Source organism: Microcaecilia unicolor, unplaced genomic scaffold, assembly GCF_901765095.1.
Source record: "Microcaecilia unicolor unplaced genomic scaffold, aMicUni1.1, whole genome shotgun sequence".
Lineage (NCBI taxonomy): Eukaryota > Metazoa > Chordata > Amphibia > Gymnophiona > Siphonopidae > Microcaecilia > Microcaecilia unicolor.
The window spans coordinates 3449942-3467002 of record NW_021963345.1 but is presented as its reverse complement, the minus strand read 5'-3'; positions in this window follow the sequence as shown (position 1 = coordinate 3467002).

Here is a 17061-nt window from a genome sequence, read left to right as displayed (position 1 = left end):
TGTCACAATAAGCTGTGACCTTCCTGGGCGGGGCCTAGGTGCAACTGTCCTGTTAACATCATCAATTTGCACAGTGTTCTGTGGCCTTACTGGGCGGAGCCTAGGCTCCTGCATGCTGTCGAAGGTCTCGGGAACTAGGCTGCTGTACCGGGGTGGGGCTGTCAACTGACAAGGCTTAGACTCCAGCTCTACTTCATTTCTCGGGGACCATTCAGGCAGTTTGAACTGTTCTAGCATAGGACTGGGCGACCTAGAGTCAGCCCTATTCTGTGATTCCATGGGTGTAGCAGTAGCCTCTTCCATAGAGTCGTATACCTCCTGCTGGACCGTATCTAGTTCTGTCCTATACCGGGTTAATGCCTTTACACACATCTCTCTGTCCTGCCGAGCCTGTGACAACTGTAGTGAAAGCATATTATTCTTCTCCCATAACTCCACCTGTCCTTCTTCTGCCTTGTGCCAAGCCTGCCGGGCAGAGCTGACACTCCCTTTTTCCTGTTTCAACTCCCTACTCAAGGCCGTAATCCTATCCTCATATGTTTCTCTCACTTGCTCTTGCCGGGAGTGAAAGTGATCAGCTTCTTTCTTTCGCAAACTTAAAGTCTGCATCATCTCCTCCAATTGATAAGATTTAGAAGCAAGGGAATCGTTTTTCTGCCTCATATCCTTCTCCAAGGACTGGGCAGTCAGTTCCCAATGCTCTTTATCTTTCTCTAGGGCGGCACACTTTCCTTTCAACACTGCACAAGCGGAACATGGAACATTTCCCTGTGGACCTGCAGCACCCTCCCCTCCTCCAGCCGTTGCCTGAGAAGTGATGCTCTCTAACCTCAATTGTAAATCCAATCGTTCTGTTTTCAGAGCATTAACTTCATCACGCAGTTGTTGGAGTTCAGTTTGGAGGTCAAAGGTACTACAAGCTGCACTTTCGTTCTTAGCTAGTAGGGTACAGCCGAGCTCCACTAGTGCTGCCACGGTCAATCTATTTTTAACCTTCAACACTGAATGCAATACAAAATCATATGCCTTGTGACTTTCAGGCGAGTTTTTCCTAAACAATTTCAACAGAGAGTTTATAGAATACTCCGGTACTGCCTTATTAGACTGTCTTGCACTAATTAAAACTTCAAAAACAGTGACTTCTAGCGCGGAGAGCATATTGCTAGGTGACGTCATACTGAAGAACTGAAAGCTGCTAGCAAGTAACACAACTAGTACTGAAAAAAAAAACCTTATCTCACTGCTAGGTCGTAAAGCTGGCAGAAGCAGCAGATTTACGACTACCAGTGTCTATAGCACGCTTCACAGACACTTTCCAGTGCACACACAGAGAGAGAAATTTAAAGTTCAGAACTATACAGCTAGGATTTCTTTCTTTCTACAGAAAAAAAACAAACGGATTCTTTCCTCAGCTCTTTGAGATCCCGCCACGAGCTCCCATTTGTAGGGTGAGATAAATAATACCTAGGGCAACAAGTACCCACAGATTACTTATACCAAGATTCCCTGATGCATAAGTCTGCCTAACAGACTCACTAGCTCTGTCTAGGGTGAGATACAGGAATCTTGCTTCTGGCACCTCTCCAGGTGTTTTGGTGTGTAGAGTGAAAAAGAAAGACACAGCTGATAGATATATATATTAGCTTTATTATGGATAAGAAAATAGAAATACTCTGCGCTAGCTTATGCAATAAAAATATCCCTTACTGATATGAGCACTACCGAAAATATATTGTCTAAACTACACTCTGATTATCCTGAGACTAAGTACGGTAATGATTAGAACAGTACAAATGATAACCTAATAATCCTTATGAAACTTATCACATCTTATGCAAAATACACATTAGCTGCTTTCTCTGACCAAGAGCTGACATAAACCAGTCGTACTTAGATAAAACCACTGCCTAACCCCAGACCAGGAAATATATCACTGTGATCTTACCACGCTGTCGTGATGACGGCTTCAGATAAGACCGGAGCAGAATCTCCCCAGACGCTATTTTAGCTGTCTGTGTCTTTTGTAGTGCAGGTCTTTATTAGCCCACTTAGGTTCCCGTCACTCCTTTGGTTATCAGAGCCAATATCTCTGCCACAGGTATTTGCACCAGGATGCAGGTCACGATGTTGGTATCATACAAAGTCTCTGGCTCCCCCCGAGCCTTGCTGGATCTCTCAGGTCCTCTTACCAGTTGCCCCTCTTCCAAGGGTCTCCGACTCACTTCTTTCTTCTGTTCCCGCTTTCCCCGTACCTCTCGGTCAGGTGACGGTAGGAACCAATCATGATCTTGTCCAGTTCAGTACATGGCAAGAAGAGTTCTTTGTTTTGTGACCTTGGAGAATGGTAACTTCTGGAGCCATGTCTGCCTCCCTACTCCGTTCTCAGGGTGATAGAAGGGGGTGTTTAGAACACAGACTGTCCTTGGCTTTAGCAAGCCTGTCAGTGATTTTCCACAAGCTGAAGCTGGATCTTGCTGACACAGAGATGTTGCAGCAGCCATCTTATTATACCAAGATGTCATAGGCTTGTATAGGCCCAGACCAGCATAGGCTAGATCACAGGGAAATACCCCTACAGTACTAGTATCGGCAATGAACGCTTTCAAACAAGCAATTGCAACTGGCAACAACATACTCCTCCTACAATTTGACATGTCCAGCGCCTTCGACATGGTCAACCATGAAATACTATTACATAAACTAGAATACTTCGGAGTAGGAGGCACACTTCTCAAATGGTTCAAAGGATTCCTGACCACAAGATCATACCAAGTACAATCAACGCGCACACATCATCCCCATGGACACCTGAATGCGGACTTCCCCAAGGATCCCCCCTATCACCAACTCTCTTCAACCTAATGATGATACCACTAGCCAAACTTCTAGCCAATCAAAACTTCAATCCCTATATATAAGCAGACGATGTCACGATCTACATCCCATTCAAGCAGGATCTAAACGAAATCACCAACGAGATCAATCAAAGCCTCCAAACTATGCACTCCTGGGCTAATGCGTTCAAACTGAAACTCAACGCAGAGAAAACACAATGTCTTGTACTAACCTCACAACACAGCAAAAACACCTACTCCAAAATAACCACACCATACTGTTCTCTTCCCGTCGCGCAAAACCTAAACATTCTTGAAGTGACTATCGACCGAAACCTCACACTTGATACTCATGTGAAGAATACAATGAAGAGAATGTTCCACTCAATGTGGAAACTCAAAAGAGTAAAACCTTTCTTCCCAAGACATATCTTCCGCACCCTGGTACAGTCAATGGTAATAAGTCACCTGGACTACTGTAATGCACTATACGCCGGCTGCAAAGAACAAGCTATCAAAAAACTCCAAACAGCCCAGAATACAGCCGCCAGACTCATATTTGGAAAAAATAAATATGAAAGTGCTAAACCCCTAAGAGAGAAACTCCACTGGCTCCCACTCAAAGAAAGTGTTGAGTTCAAGATCTGCACGATAGTACACAAAATTATACACGCAGACGCCCCAATCTACATGCTAAACCTTGTGGACTTGCCTCCCAGAAACACTGTAAGATCATCCCGCAAATATCTCAATCTGCACTTTCCCAGCTGCAAAGGACTGAAATACAAACTGACACACGCCACCACCTTCTCCTACTTGAGCACGCAGCTGTGGAATGCTCTACTTACAGACCTGAAAGCTATTGACGAGTTAACTAACTTCCGCAAATCTCTGAAAACTCATCTCTTCCAAAAGACCTACAAGGAAAATACATAGCCTACAAACTACTCCATCAAATCACACAATCACCACAGCTCACCTCTAACTTACCTTCCCGTCTATCCTCCCTTACCCAATCTTTAAACAGTAATAATTGTACTTGTTATCATGAAACGACTATGCTTATTTTCTCTTACCAACATTCAAACTATAAGAATTGTACCTGTTATCACGAAATAATTATGTCATAACCACACTCTGTAAGCCACTTTGAGCCTACAAATAGGTGGGAAAAGGTGGGGTACAAATGCAATAAATAAATAAATAAATAAAATCCAGTGGGTTGCCTGCCTAATGTATTGAAAGTCTTTCCTATGTTGAGGACCTTAAGAGCAGTGTGGCGCTGGGTAACTAGGACATCACAATACGCCATACTTATCATTGCAAATAACCCAGCTCCTCCCAGGCAGGGGCGTAGCCACGGGTGGGCCTGGACGGGCCCAGGCCCACCCACTTTCCCTCCAGGCCCGCCCATCCAAATCCTTCATTGCTGTCGCTGCCTTTTCTCCCGCGGCTTCGGGGAACGGCCGTCCGGGAGGCAGCGATCAGCGTTACCTGTCAGTGCCTGCCCTGAAATTGTGCTTCTCTTCTCCCCAGGCTTCGCCCCGCTCTTTTCTTCGCAATACCCAGGCCAAGGTATAGGCCTGCTTATCCGACATTGCTGCCTGGATGTCCAACCGCCACCTGAAACTGAACATGGCCAAGACCGAACTTATTGTCTTCCCACCCAAACCCACTTCTCCTCTCCCTCCACTCTCTATCTCAGTTGATAACACCCTCATCCTCCCCGTCTCATCTGCCCGCAACCTTGGAGTCATCTTCGACTCCTCTCTCTCCTTCTCTGTGCATATCCAGCAGATAGCCAAGACCTGTCGCTTCTTCCTCTATAACATTAGCAAAATTCGCCCTTTCCTCTCTGAGCACACCACCCGAACTCTCATCCACTCTCTCATTACCTCTCGCCTTGACTACTGCAACCTACTCCTCACTGGCCTCCCACTTAGCCATCTATCCCCCCTTCAGTCCGTTCAGAACTCTGCTGCACGTCTTATCTTCCGTCTGGACCGATATACTCATATCACCCCTCTCCTCAAGTCACTGCACTGGCTTCCGATTAGGTACCGCATACAGTTCAAGCTTCTCCTACTAACCTACAAATGCACTCGATCTGCAGCCCCTCCCTACCTCTCTACCCTCATCTCCCCCTATGTTCCTACCTGTAACCTCCGCTCTCAAGACAAATCCCTCCTTTCAGTACCCTTCTCCACCACCGCCAACTCCATGCTCCGTCCCTTCTGCCTCACCTCACCCCATGCTTGGAATAAACTCCTTGAGCCCATTCGCCAAGCCCCCTCCCTGTCCATCTTCAAATCCTTGCTCAAAGCCCACCTCTTTAGTGTTACCATATGGCTCCAGAAAAAGGAGGACGGATTGAGCCAGCCTGGTTTTACTTCCATTCAGGGCCGGTCTTAGCAAGTGCGGGGCCCTATGCAGACCAATTTGACGGGGCCCCACCCTAGCCCCGCCCCCACCCTAACTCCGCCCCACCCTAGCTCCACCCCCACCCTAGCTCCAGAGCCGGCCACCCCTCCCTCCGAGCTCCAAGGCCCCCAGCTCCAGGGCTTGTCGATCCTGCACAGTCAATGCCAACTGAAAACCATGTCTTTTTCACAAACACTGATACACTCTAATCCACTATAGAATAAGTAGTAATATTTAAACTTTCTATTTAGACAAAAATTAAACTGAACCCCCAAGATGCCAGACTCTGCATACAACACCACAGAAACAGAAAATGTCCCCTAGTACTGTGCAAAATATAAAGACAACAGATGTAAATTTGAAAAAAAACTAACAAATACCAATCACCACTTTACAAATTAACAAATAGAAACAAAACAAATATAGAAAATAAAATAATACCATTTTATTGGACTAATACATTTAGCTTTCAGAGGCCAAAACCTCCGTCCTCAGGTCAATACAGTATAGAGCTGTTACAGTATCCTATCCTGACCTGAGGAAGGGGGCTTTGTTCTCCGAAAGTTTGACAAAATGTATTAAAATTAGTCCAATACAAAGATTACCTTATTATAAACATTTATTAACACAGCTACAATACTATAGCCTAAAGCAAAAAAATAAAAATATATATTTTATTTACAGTTTGTCGTCTCTGGTTTCTGCTTTCCTCATCTTCTTTTCACTGTCTTCCTTCCATCCAGCATCTGTCTTCGCTCTCTCTCTGCCATCCAGTGTCTGCCCTCTCTGCTGTCCCCTCCATCCAATGTCTGCCCTCTCTCCCTGCCCCTTCCGTGCACATCTGCCCTCTATCTCTGCCCCTTCCATTCACTGTCTGCCCTTTCTATACCTTCCATCCACTGTCTGCCCTTTCTCTCTGCCCCTTCAATCCACCATTTGCCCTCCCTCTCCCATCCATCCGGGTCTGCCCTCCCTCTCGCTCCCCCTTCCATCCAGGATCTGCCCCTCTCTCTGCCCCTTTTTTTCAGCCCCACTATCCCACCAGTCCCCCGTTTCAGCCCCAGCCCTTTTCTCCCACCAGTCCCAAGCTTCAGCCCCAGCCACTTCTCCCTATCTCCTTTTCAGCCCCCAGTACCCACAGTTTCAGCCCCTGCCCCTTTTCAGCCTCCAGTCCCAGTACTAGTCCCCTTATCCCACCTACCCTCCTTTTCAGCCCCCTTCATCCATATGCCTTGTATTAGAGCCCCGCTTTTCAGCCCCAGAACCATTCTCCCACCTGATCCACGCATGCCCCATTTCCCATATGGCCCCTTCTCAAACCCCAGTTCCAGCCCCCTTCTCCCAACTGAGAACCCCCATCCCACACCCTTCTCCCATCTGAGTCCCCCTTCCCCCAACTGAGAACCCCCATCCCACACCCTTCTCCCATCTGAGTCCCCCTTCCCCCAACTGAGAACCCCCATCCCACACCCTTCTCCCATCTGAGTCCCCCTTCCCCCAACTGAGAACCCCCATCCCACACCCTTCTCCCATCTGAGTCCCCCTTCCCCCAACTGAGAACCCCCATCCCACACCCTTCTCCCATCTGAGTCCCCCTTCCCCCAACTGAGAACCCCCATCCCACACCCTTCTCCCATCTGAGTCCCCCTTCCCCCAACTGAGAACCCCCATCCCACACCCTTCTCCCATCTGAGTCCCCCTTCCCCCAACTGAGAACCCCCATCCCACACCCTTCTCCCATCTGAGTCCCCCTTCCCCCAACTGAGAACCCCCATCCCACACCCTTCTCCCATCTGAGTGCCCCTTACCCCCTCCCCCCAACTGAGAACCCTAGTAGCGCCTTAGAAATGTTAAGTAGTAGTAGTGGGTGAAGAGAGCCTGTCTAGTCCACTGTAAGCAAGGAAGCCAAGTTGGTTAATCTCTGTTTCCACTCCCCCATGCAGCCGTCATTGCCATACACTCAAATCACATCAAGCAAACTTATTATCTGCTGCAAGGAGGTTTAATAGACAGGAGTGGAAGTGAGCCTGTCTAGTCCACTGTAAGCAAGGAAGCCAATTTGGTTAATCTCTGTTTCCACTCCCCCATGCAGCCGTCATTGCCATACACTCAAATCACATCAAGCAAACCTATTATCTGCTGCAAGGAGGTTAATAGACAGGAGTGGAAGTGAGCCTGTCTAGTCCACTGTAAGCAAGGAAGCCAATTTGGTTAATCTCTGTTTCTACTACCCCGTGCAGCCGACATTGCCATACACTCAAATCACATCAAGCAAACCTATTATCTGCTGCAAGGAGGTTTAATAGACAGGAGTGGAAGTGAGCCTGTCTAGTCCACTGTAAGCAAGGAAGCCAATTTGGTTAATCTCTGTTTCCACTCCCCCATGCAGCCGTCATTGCCATACACTCAAATCACATCAAGCAAACCTATTATCTGCTGCAAGGAGGTTTAATAGACAGGAGTGGAAGTGAGCCTGTCTAGTCCACTGTAAGCAAGGAAGCCAATTTGGTTAATCTCTGTTTCCACCCCCCCCCCCCATGCAGCCGTCATTGCCATACACTCAAATCACATCAAGCAAACTTATTATCTGCTGCAAGGAGGTTTAAAAGACAGGAGTGGAAGTGAGCCTGTCTAGTCCACTGTAAGCAAGGAAGCCAATTTGGTTAATCTCTGTTTCCACTCCCCCATGCAGCCGACATTGCCATACACTCAAATCACATCAAGCAAACCTATTATCTGCTGCAAGGTTTAATAGACAGGAGTGGAAGTGAGCCTGTCTAGTCCACTGTAAGCAAGGAAGCCAATTTGGTTAATCTCTGTTTCCACTCCCCCATGCAGCCGTCATTGCCATACACTCAAATCACATCAAGCAAACCTATTACCTGCTGCAAGGAGGTTTAATAGACAGGAGTGGAAGTGAGCCTGTCTAGTCCACTGTAAGCAAGGAAGCCAATTTGGTTAATCTCTGTTTCCACTCCCCCATGCAGCCGTCATTGCCATACACTCAAATCACATCAAGCAAACCTATTATCTGCCGCAAGGAGGTTTAATAGACAGGAGTGGAAGTGAGCCTGTCTAGTCCACTGTAAGCAAGGAAGCCAATTTGGTTAATCTCTGTTTCCACTCCCCCATGCAGCCGTCATTGCCATACACTCAAATCACATCAAGCAAACCTATTATCTGCCGCAAGGAGGTTTAATAGACAGGAGTGGAAGTGAGCCTGTCTAGTCCACTGTAAGCAAGGAAGCCAATTTGGTTAATCTCTGTTTCCACTCCCCCATGCAGCCGTCATTGCCATACACTCAAATCACATCAAGCAAACCTATTATCTGCCGCAAGGAGGTTTAATAGACAGGAGTGGAAGTGAGCCTGTCTAGTCCACTGTAAGCAAGGAAGCCAATTTGGTTAATCTCTGTTTCCACTCCCCCATGCAGCCGTCATTGCCATACACTCAAATCACATCAAGCAAACCTATTATCTGCTGCAAGGAGGTTTAATAGACAGGAGTGGAAGTGAGCCTGTCTAGTCCACTGTAAGCAAGGAAGCCAATTTGGTTAATCTCTGTTTCCACTCCCCCATGCAGCCGTCATTGCCATACACTCAAATCACATCAAGCAAACCTATTATCTGCTGCAAGGAGGTTTAATAGACAGGAGTGGAAGTGAGCCTGTCTAGTCCACTGTAAGCAAGGAAGCCAATTTGGTTAATCTCTGTTTCCACTCCCCCATGCAGCCGTCATTGCCATACACTCAAATCACATCAAGCAAACCTATTATCTGCTGCAAGGAGGTTTAATAGACAGGAGTGGAAGTGAGCCTGTCTAGTCCACTGTAAGCAAGGAAGCCAATTTGGTTAATCTCTGTTTCCACTCCCCCATGCAGCCGTCATTGCCATACACTCAAATCACATCAAGCAAACTTATTATCTGCTGCAAGGAGGTTTAATAGACAGGAGTGGAAGTGAGCCTGTCTAGTCCACTGTAAGCAAGGAAGCCAATTTGGTTAATCTCTGTTTCCACTCCCCCATGCAGCCGTCATTGCCATACACTCAAATCACATCAAGCAAACCTATTATCTGCTGCAAGGAGGTTTAATAGACAGGAGTGGAAGTGAGCCTGTCTAGTCCACTGTAAGCAAGGAAGCCAATTTGGTTAATCTCTGTTTCCACTCCCCCATGCAGCCGTCATTGCCATACACTCAAATCACATCAAGCAAACCTATTATCTGCTGCAAGGAGGTTTAATAGACAGGAGTGGAAGTGAGCCTGTCTAGTCCACTGTAAGCAAGGAAGCCAATTTGGTTAATCTCTGTTTCCACTCCCCCATGCAGCCGTCATTGCCATACACTCAAATCACATCAAGCAAACCTATTATCTGCTGCAAGGAGGTTTAATAGACAGGAGTGGAAGTGAGCCTGTCTAGTCCACTGTAAGCAAGGAAGCCAATTTGGTTAATCTCTGTTTCCACTCCCCCATGCAGCCGTCATTGCCATACACTCAAATCACATCAAGCAAACCTATTATCTGCTGCAAGGAGGTTTAATAGACAGGAGTGGAAGTGAGCCTGTCTAGTCCACTGTAAGCAAGGAAGCCAATTTGGTTAATCTCTGTTTCCACTCCCCCATGCAGCCGTCATTGCCATACACTCAAATCACATCAAGCAAACCTATTATCTGCTGCAAGGAGGTTTAATAGACAGGAGTGGAAGTGAGCCTGTCTAGTCCACTGTAAGCAAGGAAGCCAATTTGGTTAATCTCTGTTTCCACTCCCCCATGCAGCCGTCATTGCCATACACTCAAATCACATCAAGCAAACCTATTATCTGCTGCAAGGAGGTTTAATAGACAGGAGTGGAAGTGAGCCTGTCTAGTCCACTGTAAGCAAGGAAGCCAATTTGGTTAATCTCTGTTTCCACTCCCCCATGCAGCCGTCATTGCCATACACTCAAATCACATCAAGCAAACCTATTATCTGCTGCAAGGAGGTTTAATAGACAGGAGTGGAAGTGAGCCTGTCTAGTCCACTGTAAGCAAGGAAGCCAATTTGGTTAATCTCTGTTTCCACTCCCCCATGCAGCCGTCATTGCCATACACTCAAATCACATCAAGCAAACCTATTATCTGCTGCAAGGAGGTTTAATAGACAGGAGTGGAAGTGAGCCTGTCTAGTCCACTGTAAGCAAGGAAGCCAATTTGGTTAATCTCTGTTTCCACTCCCCCATGCAGCCGTCATTGCCATACACTCAAATCACATCAAGCAAACCTATTATCTGCTGCAAGGAGGTTTAATAGACAGGAGTGGAAGTGAGCCTGTCTAGTCCACTGTAAGCAAGGAAGCCAATTTGGTTAATCTCTGTTTCCACTCCCCCATGCAGCCGTCATTGCCATACACTCAAATCACATCAAGCAAACCTATTATCTGCTGCAAGGAGGTTTAATAGACAGGAGTGGAAGTGAGCCTGTCTAGTCCACTGTAAGCAAGGAAGCCAATTTGGTTAATCTCTGTTTCCACTCCCCCATGCAGCCGACATTGCCATACACTCAAATCACATCAAGCAAACCTATTATCTGCTGCAAGGTTTAATAGACAGGAGTGGAAGTGAGCCTGTCTAGTCCACTGTAAGCAAGGAAGCCAATTTGGTTAATCTCTGTTTCCACTCCCCCATGCAGCCGTCATTGCCATACACTCAAATCACATCAAGCAAACTTATTATCTGCTGCAAGGAGGTTTAATAGACAGGAGTGGAAGTGAGCCTGTCTAGTCCACTGTAAGCAAGGAAGCCAATTTGGTTAATCTCTGTTTCCACTCCCCCATGCAGCCGACATTGCCATACACTCAAATCACATCAAGCAAACCTATTATCTGCTGCAAGGTTTAATAGACAGGAGTGGAAGTGAGCCTGTCTAGTCCACTGTAAGCAAGGAAGCCAATTTGGTTAATCTCTGTTTCCACTCCCCCATGCAGCCGTCATTGCCATACACTCAAATCACATCAAGCAAACCTATTATCTGCTGCAAGGAGGTTTAATAGACAGGAGTGGAAGTGAGCCTGTCTAGTCCACTGTAAGCAAGGAAGCCAATTTGGTTAATCTCTGTTTCCACTCCCCCATGCAGCCGTCATTGCCATACACTCAAATCACATCAAGCAAACCTATTATCTGCTGCAAGGTTTAATAGACAGGAGTGGAAGTGAGCCTGTCTAGTCCACTGTAAGCAAGGAAGCCAATTTGGTTAATCTCTGTTTCCACTCCCCCATGCAGCCGTCATTGCCATACACTCAAATCACATCAAGCAAACCTATTATCTGCTGCAAGGAGGTTTAATAGACAGGAGTGGAAGTGAGCCTGTCTAGTCCACTGTAAGCAAGGAAGCCAATTTGGTTAATCTCTGTTTCCACTCCCCCATGCAGCCGTCATTGCCATACACTCAAATCACATCAAGCAAACCTATTATCTGCTGCAAGGAGGTTTAATAGACAGGAGTGGAAGTGAGCCTGTCTAGTCCACTGAAAGCAAGGAAGCCAATTAGGACAATCTAAGTTTCCCCTTACCAGCACAGCCGTCATCCCCATTCACTCAAAACAAAGCAATCCACATTCTCGTTTTTTTAAAATTCTTGGTCCATCTGTAACAAGTCTAAAGCTGTTTCAGTTGGATACAGTGGCGTAGCCAGACCTGACATTTTGGGTGGGCCCAGATCTAATATGGGTGGGCGCTATGTATATAAGTATGAGTAGTGTTTCTTGGGATACTACAAAATAATGCCTTAGAATGCACTTGATGATGGATTTCTAAGTAGCTTGCCCAACAGTTGCCCTGTATCATCATAAACCACATACATACATAATGGAAATGAAAAAAAAAACAACAATATTTTTAAATATAATTACATTATGCCATATCAAACTTGACCAGATATAAGTCTTCTATAATTGCCATTGCTGTAATTATATTGCAGGATTCTGTTATGTGTGTTGATACGTTTGCCTATATCCTTCAAACTTTGCTTTATAACAAATGTAAATGCCTGATTAAGCAAAACAGGTAAAATATCTTTGAAGTCTTTTTCCCTTCCTTTGGCTCTACTGTTTTCTCTCAATTCTGATGCTGACAAAATAAAATTGCCACAGTTTGGCACATATCCTTCACCTGCTCAGTCACATGCAGACCCACAGACCAACCCTCGTCAATTACAGAATAAAAGACCAAAAATTAGAAATATTTATTTTCTAAATTTCTATACCACACTATCTCTGCAATTCTAAGCGGATCACAATTCAACACACATAGCTTTAAAACATATCACAAAAACATAAAACAAAGATCTTTCCTTTCCCTTACGCCCCCCCATTCATCCAAGTAATCCAACATCAGCTTTTCCCTTCCCTACCCCCCCATCCAATCCCATAGCCCAGAATCAGCCCATCTCTTCTCTACTTTACCCCCATCCATCCCTGTAGCCCAGAATCAGCCCGTCTCTTCTCTACTTTACCCCCCATCCAATCCCATAGCCCAGAATCAGCCCGTCTCTTCTCTACTTTACCCCCATCCATCCCTGTAGCCCAGAATCAGCCCATCTCTTCTCTACTTTACCCCCCATCCAATCCCATAGCCCAGAATCAGCCCGTCTCTTCTCTACTTTACCCCCCATCCAATCCCATAGCCCAGAATCAGCCCGTCTCTTCTCTACTTTACCCCCATCCATCCCTGTAGCCCAGAATCAGCCCGTCTCTTCTCTACTTTACCCCCCATCCATCCCTGTAGCCCAGTATCTATCCTTCCCTTCCCCACCATCCATCCCATAGTTAAGTATTAGCCCTATCTTACCACCCCACCCCTCCTTGTAGCCTAGTACTCCCAACCCACCCCCCATTACATTAAATATAAGACTTTTTTTTAATGTTCTGGGAACTGCAGATCCCACCTCCACCCAAAGAAGACCACCCACACTTTTAAACAAATTTTAACCTAGGCACTGCAGAGACCATCCACTTCCAAAAACCCACCACCAACATGAAAAATAGACAACCTTTTTAAAATGAACCTGGTCACTATTAAAATGTATTGCTGGTGAGTTTCTGAGTGGGGGTGGGCTCTTCACTGCTAGGGCAAAACAGGTATATTTAGTGATTAAATATACCTTTTTTTTTTTTTGCCCTAGGCAGTGAAGTCCACCCCCCACCCAGAAGCCTACCACCAGAGCCATCATTATTAATGATTAAATATATCTTTTTTGCTCTAGGCAGTGAAGTGCTGACCCCACCCAGAAGCCCATCACCAGCCAGCATTTTGATTACACTCTGAGTCACTCTGTACACATTAAAATTTTAAAAATAGATGTATTTTTATTTTACCTGGGCTGCTGCTTGCTGGTGCAGAGCACTATGCTGGCTCCTGTACCTGTTGTGTGGGGCCGCGGGGAGTGCTGCTCAGCTGCTGTTTGTGTTTCGTGAGGTGAAGCCTAATATTAGTTCTGGCACAAGAATTATCTTGCTCTGCATTCTTCCTCACTGAGGAAGAAGCATCTGGGATAATTTAGTTTTTACCTTTAATCTTCTTCATAAGGTACCAGTTAAACTGGTCTAGAAGACCCACCTCTCTCATCAGCCACAGTCAGTGGTGTGCTGGAGCGGGCTCTCACAGGCTCGCGAGAGCCGTTTGTTAAGTTTTTAAGAATTTTGGGAGCCGGTTGTTAAAGTAGGGTCCTCCATGGCTACTTTAACAACTGACTCCCTTTGGGCTTGGGCCCCCTCCTGAATTCTCTTTTACTTTGCTGACAGTGATGCTGGCCCCACTAGCCAAGTAAATAGACTGCTGCTGCTCCCTGCTCCTTGTTTCTGGCTCTGAGCATCAGGCTGGGACTTTTCATGCGAGCGCAAGAAGGTTCCATCCTGCTGCTCAGAGCCAGAAACAAGCAGCAGAGAATGTTGGCAGTCCATTTATTGGCTGGTGGGGCTCGGCAAACATATGCCTAGCATGCCCGCACACGGGAGGGGAGAGAGAGGCATGTATTCCCCCCCCCCCCCCAAAAAAAAAAAAAAAAAAAAAATTTCAGAGCCGGCTATGCCCGGAGAGAGAGAGAGAGCCCGTTGTTAAAAATTTACCAGCACACCCCTGGCCACAGTTCTCATTTGTGGAAGGTACTGTTTTAAATTGACCTCTTTTAGACCCCTTCTGGACTTTTCCAAATGGGGAGGGGAACATCTTAAGTTCATCCAGAAGATTCTTTATAGTTTCCCTCCAATCCCAGGGTGGTTGGTTCTGGGGAGGCATCAGAAGGCGTAATTCAAAACTGATCCCCATGACCTCTGCTTTCTGCCTTTCTGGATCTAGGTGTATTCTGGGCCATTTATGTTCCCACATATAGTCTATTTGAATCTATCAGTATTTTGTGCACAAAATGAGTGTCTGGTGTGGGTTTAGTTTAGTTAGTAAAATAAGTGACAAGTAAGGAATACTTGAAAATGAAGACAGAGAAAGGTTTCAGATAGAAGGCATTTATTCTTACCAAAGTTTCAAATTAATACAGACATCGGATGGATTCTGGGTTCAATGGCACAGCGCTCTGCCGTCTGAGAAGTGTTGGGGACGACTCCGAAATTAAGCCCAAATCACCCTTCTTTTATACTCTCTTCTCTCAATAGAAGTCTATGGCTGGACCTATTTTGGGACCTGTTTTTTTTCAACTATTTCTCAATTTCTGTGGTTAAACTGTCGTGTCCTGCCATCTGTTGTTCTGTACCCAACTCTTTCCGTTCCAGCTATTGCAAGTTATTTCGCAATTTCCTCTTTTGTCAACATGTTTTTCTCTTCTGCCAGAACATCTTATTCTTAGCATATCAGTTTCACTTCCCCTTTTTCTATTATCTTATGATCTAAGTTTCATCTTATAGAAAGACAAACTCCATTTTAATAAGTGCTACATTCAATTTGTACCTGGCCTAGTCAGTGCTTTTCAGCTGCACAAAGCTATGTAGTTTGGCCTGCCACTATTCCAGTGGATAGATCTTAGGGTAGAACACATATTAACTTGCAGGAAAAGCAAGTCCATGCTCAGCCAGTCATAGATTTTTAAACCTAGCTGGTATTTTTACAGCCTGAGTCCTAAAATCTGGCCTTCCACCCTTTCGGTGGGCATCCAGTGAGGGCCTCTTGCTGTAGTATAATTATACATTCCCCACTTGTCACCCCCTCTGGAGAGGGGTGACACAAAGCTCGTCAAGCTTGTCATCATCCATTCCAGAAGGTGGTAAGCTATCAAACGAGAGGGGGAGTTTTGGTCTTACTAATTGTTAGAAGGTATGGTGCAAGATAGGAAACTTCATTCTCAGGTGCTATATTATTTGGGCATATGGAATTCCCTTTATATTACCCAATCCCTTGGGCCTTAATCTTGATGTTACCCCTCTTGAGGCTAACTCAAACCTGTAGTGAGAGAGGTTTTATGAATGGGACAAATCCATGAGTTCATCTGCAAAATCTCATGAAGTATAGGTATGTGGGTAATAGCAATTTAAGGTGGATCGTACTAATAAACACTTTCAGGTCTTTCTATGACTTCTATTGCATCTGTTGCATAGTACATGGGGAGATAATCTAATGTATCTATTTCAGTGGTCCTCGGAAGGAACAGTGGTTTTGATTAAGCATTGTTATGGTGGCTCAACAAATATATGGTTAGTACTCAGATTGCAGGCTGTTTTAGGTTGTAGGTATTCAGAATCCTTAAACAAGTATGAGGTTGTCATATCCAGCAAAAAGGGTCAATCCTAGGAAAATTTATATTAACAAAGGTCATGCATGGATATTGACATATGCATAATGACCTGGAAGTATGGGAAGCATTTTATATATCCGTTACCCCACTTGGAGCTTAGTCAAACCTACAGAAAGACATGCAGCTTAAGTAAGCCTAAGTAAGCCTACACCAAAGTTAAACAATTGCATAACAGGTTGATACTAACAGGGTTTACACCTACATTATGATATCAGAGCCAGTATTAGGGTTTGATGTTACCCTTGTATCGGAGAATATCAACTTCAAGTTAAATTACATCAACAGAAATAACGGGGAAACTCTTAGAAAAACATTTAGAACAATAAAGGAAATAATAGGAAAATAAAAATAAAACCTTTTCAATATATAGACAGTATTACTGCTAAACTAAAAATAAGACAAAACATGAATCTATAATGTCCATAAACAGCAACAGGAAATCTCAAGTTAAGTATCAGTTCTAAAGTCTCTTTCATCGATCATGGTTGAGACGGTGGAAGCGCTGAAGAATCTGGACGGAGATCTGGAAGATCTAACAGGACTGGATTTTCAGACTGGCCTGCTGAAGGGAGTGGCTGGTCTTGAGATGGTTAGGCTGGTAACATCTGGTTCTGCGGCTGAGTAAACACGTATATCTTTCACATGGACCCAAGACTTGTGGTCCAGTAGTTTGCAAGGTGTAAAGATCATTGCCACAACCTTAGGGGATCTAACATCATTTGGGCCTGGATAGATCGTGAAGACGTACTTGTGGTGTACAAACTTGGATCTTTCCATGTCTTTATTCTAGGCATGCACCATCATTATTAGTCCATCAAGAGTCAGAGGCTGGCAAAGGAATAAGCAAAATAACTGTATGCCTGAATGATACATCGCTATATCTTGGTGGGCATAATCAGTGTGAATTGAATAAGCAAAAATAATATATAAATGTCAAGAGAAATGAAAGACAATGTAAACATGGAGAAATCAGTGCTAATTAAGTGCAAAAACAAAAGGGAAACCATAAGGGTTAAATAATGAAAAGCCAATTT